At 40.9% G+C, this 16,612-nt stretch overlaps 1 protein-coding gene across 7 annotated transcripts in view; it reads right to left on the bottom strand.

Annotated features, from left to right (window-relative positions):
• The window catches only part of znf536 (zinc finger protein 536), a 252,111-nt gene that overhangs the window by 40,131 nt on the left and 195,368 nt on the right, over window positions 1-16,612 (bottom strand). The gene's annotated exons all lie outside the window — the stretch shown is intronic.

Below are 16,612 nucleotides of genomic sequence, written 5' to 3'. Positions count from 1 at the left end.
TGTTTCAAAATGTACTATTCACTACTCAGTCCATACGATTTATATAGGGAAACACTCACAAGCACAAACACTCACAAACACATATTTTAAATGAACTGTTTCTGTGATGTAACAAGAACCAGCTCATCATCTTATTTCCACCTATTAAGTCTACAGTAGTTTAGCCCTACTCATTCACACTGAAGTACTTGAATTATGCACAGTACAGCTCAGTCAATCAGAACAGAGCTCATTTTTTATCAGTCTTAAGTACACAGCTTGTTCTCAATTCTAAATAAAGACAGGTTGGAAAATGGTCATGTAAAAATAAATTATGACAATTTTTGGTATATACAACAATAAATATTTTATAAGTGGACCTCAAGGGAAAAATACAAGAAAATCTACAATATGGCCCTTTAATGAAAAAAGGCGTAATATTGTCTGCTAAAGCTTTACTTGTAACTCCAGACAGACTTTCACTTAAGTAAGGTTTTGGCTCCACACATTTTGTTGCCATACTTTCACTTAAGTGTGGTTTTTCTGTACATATATCACAATAAGCAAATAAATAATTAAGGCTACTCAGCTTATGTAGCACCTGTTACATCTCTTTATAATACTTGATTCTGTGGCCTTGTTTGGTGAAGCTGGGGCCTTTTCTAATCCATAAACCCATGCAGCAGACACTTAAAGCCTGCTTTGTTAGTGATATAACACAGCACCCCCAGATCCTCTACTTAGCTCCCTTCATTTGGGTGTAATTTACAGGCAGTGAATGCATGTGGAATTGTATCACACATTACTCACTGGTGAAAATATGCGCTGGGTTAGATACAGAGCTGTGAGGTCGTTTAGTGGCATACACATACATACAAGTTCCCTTAAAATAGACAGAGCTTAAGAAGTGTGGAGAGGGTGGCACAGTTTGATTTAATAGTCCATGTGCGCAGTTAATACGTTCGCTTATGCACTTGTGGACTCGCCAACATGCCTGCGCAAACAATAGCAGACTACGATTTCAAGGTACAGAATAAACATTGGTCATGTTGGAAAGGAAAAAAATATGGAAATAGAACTAAGAAAGTGCAAGCTTAAAAGGGAATATGGAGATTTATATCCCCCCATCACCCGTGGAACCTGTTTACTTTTTTTATTTACTCAAACTATGAGAGGTAAGACATTGTTAGAATATGAAATGTCAAACTATTTACGCGTCGGCGTAAGCACTTACGGCTATGACTCTTTGGGTTTGACACAACCATAAACAGCGCGAGATCAAGCTTCTTTGTCTAAGACCATCCTCCGTGAAGAGATGATGGATATGGTAGCCTTTTCCCAGGCAAAGAGGGATACATCCTTTCAGGGAACACATGATTCAGTTCAAAGGAGTTTTCCCAAAAGTGAAGATCCTTAATACAGAATGCAGCGAGGAACCACAGCTTCATCGCTTTCAGCTGCTTCATAAACCCTTACTTTTCAAGAACAATATCAGACGCAACATGCCGTCAAAGAGAAGTTATCTCAAATGTGCTTTTATTAATAATTCATCTGTGAAGGCTGTTTATGACATTGGGGAGGTGGTTCTAATAAGCACGGATGGAGCAGAATATGGCACGCACTGGCCAAGACTTTCTTTCTTTTTTTTTTTTTTTTTTTTTTTTTTTGGGAGAATCATTACTTTGTGTGCTCCTCTAATTGAGGCTTCATAAATTACCCAGAAGGCCTGGTCTGGCTGCTGATTGCTCTCTGTCTTGGCCCACATTGTGCCCTTGGTGGAGAGACACGAACTACGAGTGTTCTCCCGAGCAGAGTGATTGTTTTGTGTACATAGAGATGAGAGAGGCAAGAAAAGAATCACTGCTCTGGAGATAAAAAGTGCCTAATTACTAACAATTAATTGTACATGAAATAAAAATAGCACCATTATTATTGCCCTGGAATATAATAATAATAATAAGAATGATAATAATAATAATAATAATAATGGCTAAAATTGACCAGTCTTTCTTGTTTCTCTTTTAGATTCCAGAGCGATCCCCTCAATTTCTTCCTCTCTCACAACTCCCATTGTTTTTGGCAGGCAAATCTATAACATTCTTTTTGTTCCTCCTCCTTTTTCCCAAGCCTGAGAAACTTCAGACATGAGAACCATTAGCGGCCTCTAATATAAAACCAGCGAAATTTACCTGGGATTATAAGTCATTGACAAATAACCTTGCTGATAGATGCGAACTAGATTTTGTTCAAAGCACTCCGACAGCCTCAAAAGAGATTAGCGGAGTTCTTATCAGGTCAGCGGTGTCGCGGGGGAAATGTGTTTAAAGTCACATTGATTTATTGAAAGATTTTCCAATAAGAATACCTCTCTCAACTCTCCAACAAAAAAGCCTGTGTCTGTGTGTGCATCTAATGTAATGAGTGTGAACTTTGCAGCGCTACGAAATTACAACAAAAAGATTTAAGAAACGAAAATTGTGCAGAAAGAACACATTTTAGATGACCTAAATAAAGCAAGCATGAGAGAAGTTTGATTGCTGGGAACGTTAACCTGCTCAAAACATTGTTTTCTTTCTTCTTTATTTACTTATTGCTTGTCTACTGTTCTCAACTGATGCCGGTGAAAGCAATGATAGTGCATCAGTGTGTACAAAGTCCTCTCGCTTATACACTGACAGTACAATAAAGATCCTTTATTCCTCCAGACACTCATTTCACACTATTACCTTCTTAAGAGTAATTATGAATGCTTTTGGAGAGCTTTCTGTGGGAACCGGTAGACCTGACCAATTTTCTCAAACGGATGAGGGAGAAAAAAATGCAGGCTGTCATTCCACAGCCATGTCAGAGAAATGTCATCTTTACCCCCCCCCCCCCTCTTCGCCCCTCCCTTCTCCCTCTATCTCTCTCACTCCTGCTGCTTCGTTTGATCTCAGAGGTCCGCTGGAACCCTGGAAAGCTATCCCGGCATTCTCGGGCCCATTGGAGCCCCGCAGTGAACCTTCTGGAAGCAGCCGTGTGTCCAGGCTGTAACCCTAGCCACCGACATCGCTAACTCTGCCTCGCAATCTGTTAGGGACTGCACCTTAACACACCACGCTCAACTCACCGCACATAAGCCAAGCCACGGCACGGCGGTAAACCGACACAAATCCCTGCCTAAGCTAGCGCCATGCTCTAGCCACAAGATCCTGTAGAAAGACGTGTGGTATCCTGGCCATAAAACGGTCCAAATGTGTGTGGAGTAGTGCATCCACTAAGAGACACTGATAGCATTCCAGGTATACTGTATACACACATACAAATGCTATGAAAACATTATAAAAAGTTTATGGTACATCTCTCATTTGCTAGAAAAATATGACAAACTTGAGACACCTGAGAGGTCAAGTGAACACAGCTTACCTCCGTGAATGAATACCACATCTCCCTTTTTAGCATACAATCAGTTATCATGGACAAATTTTTTTTTTACATTTCCTGCACTTAGCAAAAGAACAGAAAAGCTGCTGACTAAAGTCCCTGCCCACTGGTCTAAACACTGGGGCCTAAATACCAACAAAAAAGTTTTTTTGTCATGTAAAAGTACTGAAACTCTTTTTGGTGCTATAAAGAACTATTTTAAAGAGCTGCATACAACAGTTTCTCCAGTACAGAGAAGAACTTTTTAACAAAAAGAACAAGAAGCACCTGAATGCACTTGAATGTAAGATATTTTTGTTCAAATTCTGCAAATCAACTTTTAAAACCTGAACTAAGAATATGAAAGTCAGAGGTGTCGGGTTGGATTTTGTGAGTTTTTTTAACTATGCCTTCCTTCTTTACTTATTAACAAACACATGTCAAATAGAAGGTCCAGCTCAATGCTTCAGTCTCAAATCCAAAATCAACATTATACTAATGGATATGACGACAATGGTAGATAAATTCACTTACATCCATGTCCTTCACCACATTTTGACTGATCTCTTTAAATTCTCTTTGAACACACACACACACACACACACACACACACACACACACACACACATACACACAAACACACACACACACACACACACACACACACACACACACACACACACACACACACACACACACACACTCATCAGATTCATCCGCTCAAGGAAGGGGTCTGAATCATAACATTACAAAATGTTCTTCTGCACGTTGCATGCAATTACACATTTCCACCAGAGAGGTCTCCAAAGTCCCACACCTTACGTAGCTTTAAACTTTGAGTTGTCATAGTTGTAAAGATATGCACTGCCTTTACAAAAAATATATTTAGGGAAATTTCTGCGCATGGTTTAGCATGTAAAGATTATGTTGAATAGCTTTAGGATATTTTTTAAGACCTAACTACTGAATTACTGAATAATAAGTTTAAAATTAATAACTGAAAAAATAAGCCTGCAATTTGAGATAACCTAGCTTAAGACAATGGTAAATTTTATCAACCCATAAACCAAAGCCATGATGCTTCATACAGCTCACTTCTCCACTTTCCCAGCATCATTTTCTCTCGAATCAAACTCACTAGATCAAACTGCCTCACACAGTAATAGCTATTCTCCAAGGTACTAGCACGGTCAACAACAGGAGCGGGATAATATTTTTATGTTATCGGTAACACTCCCACGTTTGTTTTCATAGCCACTCAAAGGCCGGAGCTTGGGGATGACAGGAAATGGCAGCGTTTGTTTGAATCCCCACATGCCCCCCCATAACACTCTCCCCGGCTGCAGAGGAACGTGGGAGGACCCGTTGTGCACAATGATCTCTTGTTCAGATGGAAAGGCTTTGTGCATTCATCTATAACTGCCCGCCATGCAAAGATAACCAGGCAGTCCGATGATCGATAAATAAATAGCAGACAGAGAGAATAAAAAAAATGGAGATAGATGGAGGGCTGTCTGACTCTGGCCTCTTTTTTTCACTCTCTAGTAGATACTGTTGTATGAAAGTGAACACATCATCAAAAAGCCTAATATTTCACCTTTGTCATTTATTTATAAGACACAAAATATTTACTCTGCTTTTGATGATCTGCTGTGGTTTGCTGACATGCACTGAGCTTTGCTGATTGAGAAACAAAAGAGCTAGAATGAATGACCTCAACAGCGTACAGGAATGGTATTCACACATGAGGTCACTTCCAACACGTTTATCGAGTTATTCCATACTTCATACATCAGGCTAGAACAATACATGGCTTAAAAAAACCTACATTCAAAGACTTAAGAAAAAAATACTCATTGAAGGCTGCAGCCAGTGTAGTTTAATTTCAGTTAATAATTCAGATTTACAAATAAGCTGCCGAAGGAAAAGACTTCCTACGAACAGCCGTGTAGGCTTTGTAGTGGAGATATGGGGAGCACAAGTGCGAGTGTAAAAAGTGAATGTTGGAACAGTTTGAAGTGCAGAGATGGAGAGCCTGGTTCATGGTGAGGTTATCACAGGCAGGCAGCAGTGGGAGCCGGGTGGCTGCTCTCCACACACACACACACACACACACACACACACACACACACACACACACACATACACAAAGAAGCGTTTGTTTTTATGGCATGTTGAGACAAGTCTTTTTTCCAAATAATTTTAGACCTTTTCTCTAAAATCTCCAAAATAGTAACTTTACAGGAGAAGGCAAAAACACTCTTAGCTTTTAATGTAAGTCAATGTAAAGAGATTTTATTCCAAGTGATTTTGGAGCATTTCTATTGGTCCTTTCATCATGAAATTGTCATACAACATAATGGATAGTTGGTATGTTGAAATGATGCAGAAAAAAACGAAAACAAAAATGGAGATACATGTTTTTCTTCAGATAGTGACAATATATACATGTACATTTAATAATACATTATTAACATTAAACAAACAAATATACATGTATTTATATTTTTATATTAATAAAAAAGCTTCTAGTCAAGGTCAAGCTCAAATCAACTACCTATATTCATTCTCAGATAAAAAAAGGCACTGAACTGTCTGGGGTGGTACCCCTAATGTCACTGGGGTCATACCCTCAAGGGTATGTGTTCAGTAGCTTTAGTCAGGGAACATCATTTTACCATTTCACCTTGTTCTTTAGACTTTTATTTTTTGGTTTCAACACAGACTGTGAAAAGGTATAAATATGCCCCTTTTCACAGGGAAAGTGAATTGCATTTAAGGTACAAAACTGAATAACTGTCGTACCTTTGAGGGCACCTGAAAAAGTACTTTGTTTCTGACAGTGCAACAACTCACACTGATTTAGAATTTTCTAAGCCTAATCTTAGATGTAAGCCTAATCTTAACCTCAGTAACCAAAGAGCAATGTTGTTTTCAGGTTTAAAAAATGAAGCACATAGCTTTTGTGAAAGGAAAATTGCATGAGGCCTGTTTATTTCCGGTTTTCCTACAAAGTCAGCAAAGTCAGAATTGTGTGCAAATGACAAAAGTCATTTGTGTTCTCATAATGTCTTACCCACCAGCCTGTCTCCCAAACCCCCACCCAAACAAGCACACACATTCACACTCACAAATACACATTTAAGCACAGAGGGAGAAACGGAGCTTCTGTACGGATGTGTATCGCCGAGCAAACAGCGGCTTCACTGCCTCAAAGCCTGGCATCCCGAAGAGAGGATCAAACACACACGGCGTTTGGGTGAAACCACATCGACAGAATGTCAAGCACAACAGGGGCTGCAAGGAGGGGCTTTCTCTCTGTCTCCCTGCCTCGCTTTTCACACACACGCACTGCTCAAAGTGACAATCAAAAAAGCAACACTACGTGTCTCACTATCTAATCACTCAGATGGATTGAGCTGGGATAAATGGACAGACAGGAGGTGGAGTGGAGAGGCGGATGACATTTGAGTATCTGCAATAAAAGAAATGACAGTGAATAGACACTTTCATTTCTGACGCAGCCTCTTTAGGAGGAAAGAAGTGGATTTAGCAAAATTCTGACTGCGTTATGTAGGAAAGTAGCTTTCAGACTCAGGATATTCTAAGTAAATATAATTCATAAAAAGTGCTTGTATATTTGATATGTTTTAAGTCAAATCAGATATCAGAACCACATCAAAATCAAAAGAAAAAGAGACACAGTGGAGGTGAAAGTGCTCCCATTTGTACCATAGGGTCTTTAGAAGCAGAGACATGGATTTAGCCCAACTGTGGCCGAATAAACTCTACACAATATACTTGCATGAGAAAATGCCTCCTTGACCCAATACATAATACCGTGTTCTGAGCAAATATGATTTGTAAAATCTGCTCACACATTGGGCATGTTTTAAGTAATTTCGGATATCAGAACCACATCAAAAGTGTTGGAGAAAAAATAAATTAAAAAAAGAAAAAAAATAACAAAAAACAACTCTAAACAGTGAGTCAGTGGTGTACAAATGATTTTGTGGTTCCACCCACCAGCCAGCCGCTAGCCCCCACACAGGGGAAACACAAATCCCTAGTGACAGGATCCGTATACGCTAGGCAGCAGTGCTGGAGCAGGCCGGACAGGGCCTGCGTCTTGTCTGGAACCAAACATGCCCAGAGCTTTGCTGATGAGGTCCAGAGCTGTGTCACATCACGCCATGCCTGATTCTGCTGCTAACAGGATGTAGGCCTGCTTCACTCTCATTATCAAATGGATAGGCTAATGCAGTGGTTCTCAGTTCTACTTCTTGGATTCCCATCCATGAGTATGTTTCATCTCGCTCCCTCACAGCTGGTCCAACTCTTCAGTTGATTGACATGTTCATGCTTCGCCCACAAATGTACTCTAATACAGCAATGTATTTGGAGGTTGGCCACACTTTAGCAATCTTAGTGTTTGTCAAAATATAGACATTATTCATTTCAAATTATATTATTTTATGTAAAATGGCTTTCCCTATTAAGATAGATCATAGTTTATTGGGTTAATTGTCATGTAATCCAGTTGACGTTATCATGGTAGCAAAAAAACCTGCCTAATTTCAATTAACAACATAGTCCAGTTCAATAGCACAGCATTTTAAACTGGATTGTTATATTGCAACTCCAATTGTCTGAGGCAAATAATTTATTTATTATTTTGATGAAATTTTGATGAGTATTTTGATGAAAAATGAGTTTTTCATTAGGCTGAATAAGATTAAACCTTCTCACAACCTCACATAAGTAGCTACAAAAGAATACTCTTATGGGTGGAACATGGAGAGATAACTACATAGGTGAATGTTGGGACCTGCTGTTTCAGTCCTGGTGGAGTGGAGTACAACTGTCCACCACAGTTCATCATACTTATTTTATAAATTATGGCTAAAGGTTAAACAAAGTCATTCAAATTGATTTGATGTGAAATGAACAGTTCTGGATAAATGTATGTGGTCAAAATTGTTTACAGCTGTAGTGATGATGTCTAAAGACTTTGATGCTTCTAAGAGCTCACTCACAGAAAGTTATTACATGAGATGGTCATAAATATACTGCCTTACGTTTGAGACACTGTTTTAGTTCTGAAATAAGTCACTGGTGGTTTTGGGATAGTAAATAAAATGGCTATATTTGCACTGGTTGCAAAGAGTCGAGACGCATTAAATCAAACCACTCTGAATGGCTTTGTTTACATCTAATTGATTTAATTACACTGACATTTTGAAAAATCCAAGGCCTTCCTGAGAAAAGGTAGGTATGTTATAGCAGATGAGCAGAGGTATATCAGAACGAGGGTTGATCATCACTGGACAGACATTGCTCTGATGGAGGTTTTACCAGTAGGGTAATGCTCATGTGTCTATCCAGGGTAATGCTAATGATATCAATGTGTCTCCTTTTTTCTCTTCAAGGTCCTGCCGGTTATGGTCAGTGACCTGTAGGGGGAGCTGCTCTTTTACATGTTGTGGGGGTGGGTGTGTGCGGGGGGGTGTATTTGTGTGAGACAATAAAAACATTAATTTGCCCTGAAATCATTCCTGACGTAAATGTAAAATGGTGCCCATTGGAACCCAGTAATGAAGCATGCTGCATCTCTGCAGCTCCTAATTTGACTAGTTAAATGACTCCATTACGTGTCTAACAGACAGAGGCAAATCATTTCTGGTCAGTTGAGGCTCACTTACCCGCGTCGCGTCGCCGGGCTGGGGGAGAAATGGAGAAGACGACAGGGCCTACTTCTCCTTTTTCCTCCTGCTGGCTTTTACACTTGGCATGTTATTCTAGCCAAACATGAAGTGGCAAAAGAACAGCTCTGAAATAAAGGTGTGCACAAGCAATGCCTTCTCTCTCTGTCTTTTTTTTTTCCTCCCTAAATTGCACTTTTTTCCTCCCTCTCCCTCCCTGTGAGTGTATGTGTTTGCATGTGTCTCCCTCTTTGTGTTAATTACATGTCCAGTCTGAATGATCAAAGCATACATAAATAAAGAAAACAGATAAATAAATATGTGGAATGCACATCAGGATCTGCTTTTTTCCTTTTTCCCCAGTGAATTGGACATTTAATGGGGATTTGTGCAATCATAACCCTGTCAGCGAATCGCATCCTCACTCTCAAGGCAAAAGGGATGGAAAAAAATGATTAGGAAATAGTGAATTATTAAAGAGGCTGCCTGCTGTCCGTCACTGTCACTTAGCACGGAGAGATGGAGAGAAATGCTACTAGAGGAGTGCGCGTGGACATCTGTTTCCAACGCAAATCCCCTCAGCCCTCCCAACCACCCCCCCAAAAAATGAACTTAATTAATTTGTTTGTTTGTGTCAATAGTTGCTAGGAGCACAGAGTCGAAAGCACGCACATACCCTTCATTTGAATGATTATTCTGACACAGTGCTGATATACTGATGGGCAGACAAGTCTCTACATGAGAAAGAATATCACTCTCAGTTGCTTTTACTTATCCATTAAAGTGGAAATGTCCAGAGACATGCAGTCTATAGCTTATGTAGACTCATAAAGTAGGGTACAGGCCGTAGGCCTTTAAATAGACTTTTATTCTGGAGACAAGGGCAATGTGTTGTTTAGGGAAAGGGCATGCAGTAATTACATAATGTAAAAGGAAGGATAACGAAGCAGACTCATGCTGTCTGCTGATATAACTAATAAGGGATCATCCCCCTTTCTCTTCCTAAACACAGCCTCAAACACATGCACACAAACTCAGTCTTAAGCGATGTGGCGGGGTGATTAAGGCATCTGTGTGTGTCTATGTGTGTCTGCCAGGCTCTCACACCACTGGCTTTAAATATGAGTCATAAGGAGTGGAAAGAGTTAGTGTGGACTCACTGCTTCCTGATGCCTTCACTGGCCTCCACAAAAAGGCCTGCACGTGGCAGGCCGGAACGCTTGGGGTTGCTGTGGGGACAGTCACCACCTCGCTTTTGCTCTTCCCATAGAATTTGAATTGAATGGTGACACTATGCTTGACCTGTCTCTAAAGACAGTGTCTCACCCTTTACTCCATCCATTGTTTTCAAATGAGTGACCAATTATAAAAATATATCAAGTATTTATGTCCCAAGTCCTTTTTTAGTTTTTTTCTAAAAAGGCATCCAACTTGGTTTTATACACTTCTGAGTTTATGATCCCATTAATAAACACAAGCTTATCAGCATCATTATTAGAAAAAAAAATCATACAAATACTTTTTAGGGTTATTGCAAGTGTCAGGTTGCTCAAAACTAGTTAGTGCAAGACATTTGTATTTACAGGGTTAAATCAAGGGAATTCAATTCTGGGACTCAAGATTTTGTCAACTATTCATTGAACAACTACAAGAAGAACAGATCCAATCCATAAAGGACTATAAAATTTGTGACTCTCTCTCCAAATCATGCACATCAACACACACACACACATGCTCTCACATGCTCAAAGGGGGTCTGGGACTTGTTGCCCCTGGGCACTTTTTTGTGGCACTAATGCCCACAGCTGCTACATGCTGGCTTGGCATGTGTGTGGGTGTGTGTGTGTGTGTGCTTAATGCGATAGGTAATTATGTAGTCTGATCTCACAGACGAGGGATTTAAGAGCTAAGTATACTGTACCAGCTCTTGCGATGTGACACATGTCTAGGCCTAATAATAGTCAAGAGTGATGAGCAAACAGATGGACAGATAAGTATGAAAGCACTAAGGTGAGGCTGTTTTAGAGAGACTGACTGTAGCAAGTTACTCACTACTGCAGGGCTTGTTTTCTTGACACACATTAAGCCTACAGTTCAATGGAGAACTGACACCAACTCAGTTGTGTTAGAGAGTGTGTCACTCAGCCTGGCCAAGAACTGCCTGCTTTGACAGGAAGGCCATTAACTGATCAAGAACTGTCAGTTTTGCATGATACATATAGGCAGGTAATTAAGAAAAAAAAACACTCAGGTAAACAAATGGTTATACAATGGCTTAGTCGCCAAGAACCAAGAAATGGATAACTTCACAAGACTATGGCCAAATGCGCTAACACAAACCATTTTCTGCATCTTGTTTCAAAAGGACTCATTCTGCAGAACAGGCAACTGTTTATGACTAGCATTTTAGAACTAGCAGTTAGTTTGAAACATAAAAGTGTCTTGTCAAACTGATGAAATAGTGGGCAGTCATGGGCTGGAGGTTAGGGAACTGGCCCTGTGACCGGAAGGTTGCCGGTTCCATCCCCCAGCGCCGACAGTCCATGACTGAGGTGTCCTTGAGCAAAACACCTAAACACCCCAATTGCTCCCCGGGCACCATGGTTAGGGGTGCCCACCGCTCCGGGCAAGTGTGCTTACTGCCCCCTAGTGTGTGTGTACTCACTAGTGTGTATGTGGTGTTTCACTTCACAGATGCAGAGGTGGAATTTCCCTGTTTGTGGGATTAAAAAAGTATCACTTAATTTAGTGCAAAGCAGGCTTTTACACATGCATACAGAAGTTACAGCTGCCAACTCAATCTGAGAACAGTTTACATATGCCATTGTATTTCTTAATAAAGAAATGGCATGGACTGAATTTTTGTAAATCTGGAGGCCTCAAGGTCAGTCCTTCAGGTTTGGCAAACCTAACAGCAGTCCGGAGTGCTGATGAGAGCATAATTGGCAAGGTCCTGCAAGCTTAAGGCTTTTTAGCATACAGGATTCATCAGACAGTCTGTAGGCAGAGCTTCTGAGGGTGAAAGTATGTCCAGCGTAACAGGCTGCATTCAAAAATCTGTCACTTAGAGCTTCACAGCCGTATAACCGAGGACTAGAGAGAGACTGCTGGGTTTGCCTTTAGGCAATATTGCCTCAGTGTCTGGTCTCATAGCCAGTAGAGCGTAAGTCAAATGCTGATGAACCCCATGCTGGGTAAGTTCCTGAAGAGTGGAGCTCCTTTTACCATGTTACTGTCTCCACAACCCAGCCTTTTGTGGAACGACTGAAGTGGATTTGGAGTGTTTTTGTGCTCGCTCGGCCCCCTAAGCGCTGCCCTTCCTTCGTCTCTACGTCTGCCTGCCGATTTCTGTCTGTTGATCCTCCTGAAGAGGACAGATCAAATATTCCACTCCAGTTGGAGAAGCACGCCTTTTCCGTTTTCGGGGGTGCCGATATGATTAGGGTTGACGGACGGGGCCGGGGGTTTGAAGTCTTAACAGACAGAGCGACTTTGATATCTGCTCGCAGTGTGTATCACCATAGACACACAGAGACAGAGAGAGAGACTGAGAGAAAGAAATGAGTGATTGAGTGAGTAAGAGAGGGTAAGTGAGTTACAGGCAAGTGTGAGTGAGACAGAGAGAAAAAGAATGAGTGAGTGAGAGAGAGAGATGAACAAAAGCATCTGTAGAGTGGTCAGGGCCAGCGGCAGCTTGTGTCGGAGGCTTTTTGAAGTTTAACCCCCCCTTTTCTCTCTCCTCCTCCCCTCCTGTATTCCTACCCCCAAGGCCCTCTCTCTCTCACTTGCGCTCGCTCTTCCTGCTCTTTGGGAGAACCCATTGGCGACATGCACTCACACACTAGATGGTGCTGGTCCAAGAAAACAGTATGTGATCCAGCAGGCTAGGATTCTTTCACAACAAACGAAGCTGAAGATCACAAAGAAATTAAGCTACAGCTAGAGAAAACAAAACACACCTGCTTAATGCTCTAATAATTAACACCTGGAGTCAATCCAGTGAGAATTCTCTTTATTAACTAATGCCTTTTAAAGCATTAACCCTTTCGAACCTAAGCCTCAAAGCAGCCGGCTAGACATGTCTTGATGTTTGTGACTGTAACTTACTATCAAGTGATCTATAAACTCTGATTCAGCACAAATTTATTATTCAGTAAGTTATGAGCTATGAAACTATTCTGAAATGTATGGCATTATTTGAGTGATAAAGGGGAATGAGGAGGCTTATACCCTGCCAATCAGCACTGGGCAAATCACACATAATAACTGTTATCCAAATAAATGTACAATAGTAAGCAGCTTGAGTTTTGCCCATAACTTTGTCACGGCATACATATCCCATAATGCTAAATAATGGGATGCAAGATTCCACTTGTTAGCTACATTTCTATTACTTGTTAGCCTTGAAAGACAACTAATTAAACAAACTGTGAAAACCTTTGATTAAGCAAAGTGTGAAAACCAAATATGTCTTAGCTGATCAACAACATTTGGGCTAACAGCAAAGTTGATGTAAATCTCATTTTTAATTTAAACTGTTCCTTTAAGGGTTCGAAATCTTGCACACCAAGCACGAAAGCTGTGGAGCTGTGGAGTTTCTGTGGAGAAAGCATATCTTTTAAAACGTTGCGCCACACGGGCCATGCTTTGGAGCGGTAGGATGAGAGAAAGACTAAACAGATGTCGCAGCTTGGCGGGAGTGAGGGAGTTAACAGGCTTTATTTTTCCCCCTCTTTTTAAATGTCTCCCGTATAAACAGATTTTGTTGCCGCTTAAAGTGGGCTCAAAATTAAAGCATATCGTTTTACACACATATTGCATGCATATTAGCGAGCCCCAGCTGCCAGTGTCCTGTTCTTAAGAGCCATATGATTGAGTTAGGGGGCCCCGCTATCAGATAAGATTTAAGCCTGCTTTTCCCCCCTGTGCACTCCCCCCTCTGCATTTTACTGCTAACTTATTAAATGGAGAGAAATGACATTATTTCTTTCTGAGTGTATGTGTAATTATTGTCACACACCTGTGACTCCCGCCATCTTCGGCAGGGGGAGAGGGAGGGGAAAAAAGGATGGGAGGTGGAGAGGGGAGGGAATGGGAGAGAGAGAGAGAGAGAGAGAGAGAGAGAGAGAGAGGGAGAGAGGGAGAGAGAGAGAGAGAGAGAGAGAGAGAGAGAGATACAGAGAGAGGAAGAAGAGACCTCGTCTGCAGCAGCGGGAGTTCTCATTTAAAAAAAGAGAAGAAAACACAGAGAGATAAAAAACAGAAAGCTTGTTAATCAGATCGTCTCTGTCACTGGCACTACACTGATATCCTAATGATTCACACAGCAGCTCCCACATCACAGTCCTACTGATGAGAAAAGACCCCTCCGCACCTCCACTCCATCAATTAAAACCCCCAAAAGCAAACAACCTTTTTACTTTATTACACTAGACAACAGCTCTTCAGACTGAGGGTCCTGAAAAGTTATGCTTTTGTTGTGTGTTGTTTTTCAGCAATCTGCCAAACAGACTTCTTCCCTTCCACAAACCGGGCTGTGCTGGCAGCCCTCTCCGAACAAAACGGCTCGTCAAAAAAACGCGTGGCCAAGCACGCTCTCTTTTCTTCCCTTTCCTTTTTTCTTTTGCCGAAGACCACCCCGAGGAAGCAGAAACATGTGAAATAGTGCTCAGAAAGACAAAGGAAATTACCTATTAGAGAGGGAGAAATGATCTTCCTTTACCCTCGCTCCAAAAAGTGACTCACGATGTTGTAATTGTTTACCTTTGACACTGGCCATAATTCTTCGCCGATTCACTGTAACAGAATATTTCAGCATCTCTTTTTCAGGCTCTCTCTCTCTCTCTCTCTCTCTCTCTCTCTCTTTTCAGTCTCTCTATCTCTCACTTTCTCTCTCACTTTCTCTCTCTCTCTCTTTTGTAGTGTCTTTTGTTTTTTCTCACTTTTTTCTCAGTTTCTCTTTTTGCAATCCACCTCTCTTTTTCAGTTTCTTTCAGTCTCTCTCTCTCTCTCTCCTCAGCTTATCTGTTTCTCTTTTTCCAGTTTCTCTCTTATGAGTCTTTCTTTAAATCCCTCTGTTTAGCTTTCCTTCTTTTTAATCTGTTTCTCTCTTAGTCTCTCTTTCTTTTCTACTTCTCTCTATTTCAGTCCATCTTTCTTTTCACTCTCTTTCTCTTGTTCAGTCATTTCTTTTATTCTTTAGATTCTCTCTCTCCTTTTATTTAACCTTTTTTCACCCCCCACCCATTTCTACTTTCAACCCCCCCCCCCCCGCCCCCCCCCCCCCAAATCAAGGCCTCAAATGTCTCAGAATTTATTCCATCTTTGCTGCTCACTTGTCACACACATACACACTCGCCCACCCTTCTCTCTCTCTCCCATCAGACCAGAGACCGTGTCACTTAAAACATGACCTCCTCTCCTTTCGCTGTCTTGTGTAAACACGTCTATCGCTTTTATTCTTCCGCCGCCGCTCGGCGAAGGGGCTGCACATACGAGCTAATCACGTTGGGAGGTTTTACACTGTCACTCTTGCTTTCCTGGGCTGATCTAAAAGCGTGGAAATAGCGATGTTTTTTTGGGTGTAATGTTTTAATAGAAAACAGATGGCCACAGATGTAGGGCCGCGCCGAGCTGGGTGACATGTCTTTAATATTTTAGAGTGGTCTTGCTGTAAACGTAGAAGCAGCTGTTTCCTCCCGTTGTAAATTTGGAGTTTTTAATTCATGATTGACAGCTATTGGATTTACTGTAAATTACAGAAATGAATATGGAAGCGATGAAACCAGGCGGGTTACGTGCAGGGAGGGTGTATTTGACGTTGTTCACGGCTGAATAAATTTATTGCCAAAGTGGGGAGTTTATACTCCTTTACTTCTTCTCTTCCTTTCTTTTTTTTGCCAAGGCAAAGTATAATTCTGTTTAAATGCACAGCTGTCTCTCCAGCTCTATATGCGGCTGATATTTAAATGTACATGAATATTAACATGAAAAATGCAGATGCGGGGGTAAAGTGGGCTGCTGAGAAGGAGGGGGCTGCTAAAAGAGTTCCATTTTCATGTGTTTGTTTAGCCGCTGTTCGTTTAGTTTTAATGTCAGCCGCGAGTACAGCTCCCTTGACGCTTATGGTAGAGGTGATTGTCATCAATTCGCATCTTGGCATTTAAACCACCTGCTTCAAATACACATATTTGAAATGCAAATAAACTGCATATGCCCAGACAAATTAAAAAATACGGCGAGTAAACACTTTTGAAGTCATAACTTTTCCTCTCTTCTTCTTTTTTTCTTTTTTCAGTGGGGAGTTGCACTGTCAAATGTTCTTTTTCTTGAGAAGGCAATGCCAGGCAGATAATGCCTTTCAGAGCAAACATGCATAATACTAACTGATTATATATTTATTTGTGGTTTTGTTCACAAGGCATAGAAAGCGTGTATTTTATTTATTTATTATTATTTTTTATCTTACCCTCAGCTTGATTTGTGTGCCTCTGAGGTGTTTTCCATTAACCATTTCTACTGTTTCTTCT

Source organism: Pygocentrus nattereri, chromosome 25 (assembly GCF_015220715.1).
Source record: "Pygocentrus nattereri isolate fPygNat1 chromosome 25, fPygNat1.pri, whole genome shotgun sequence".
In the NCBI taxonomy this organism is placed as follows: domain Eukaryota; kingdom Metazoa; phylum Chordata; class Actinopteri; order Characiformes; family Serrasalmidae; genus Pygocentrus; species Pygocentrus nattereri.
The sequence above is the reverse complement of the archived record's forward strand: the minus strand, read 5'-3'. Positions and strand labels throughout refer to the sequence as shown.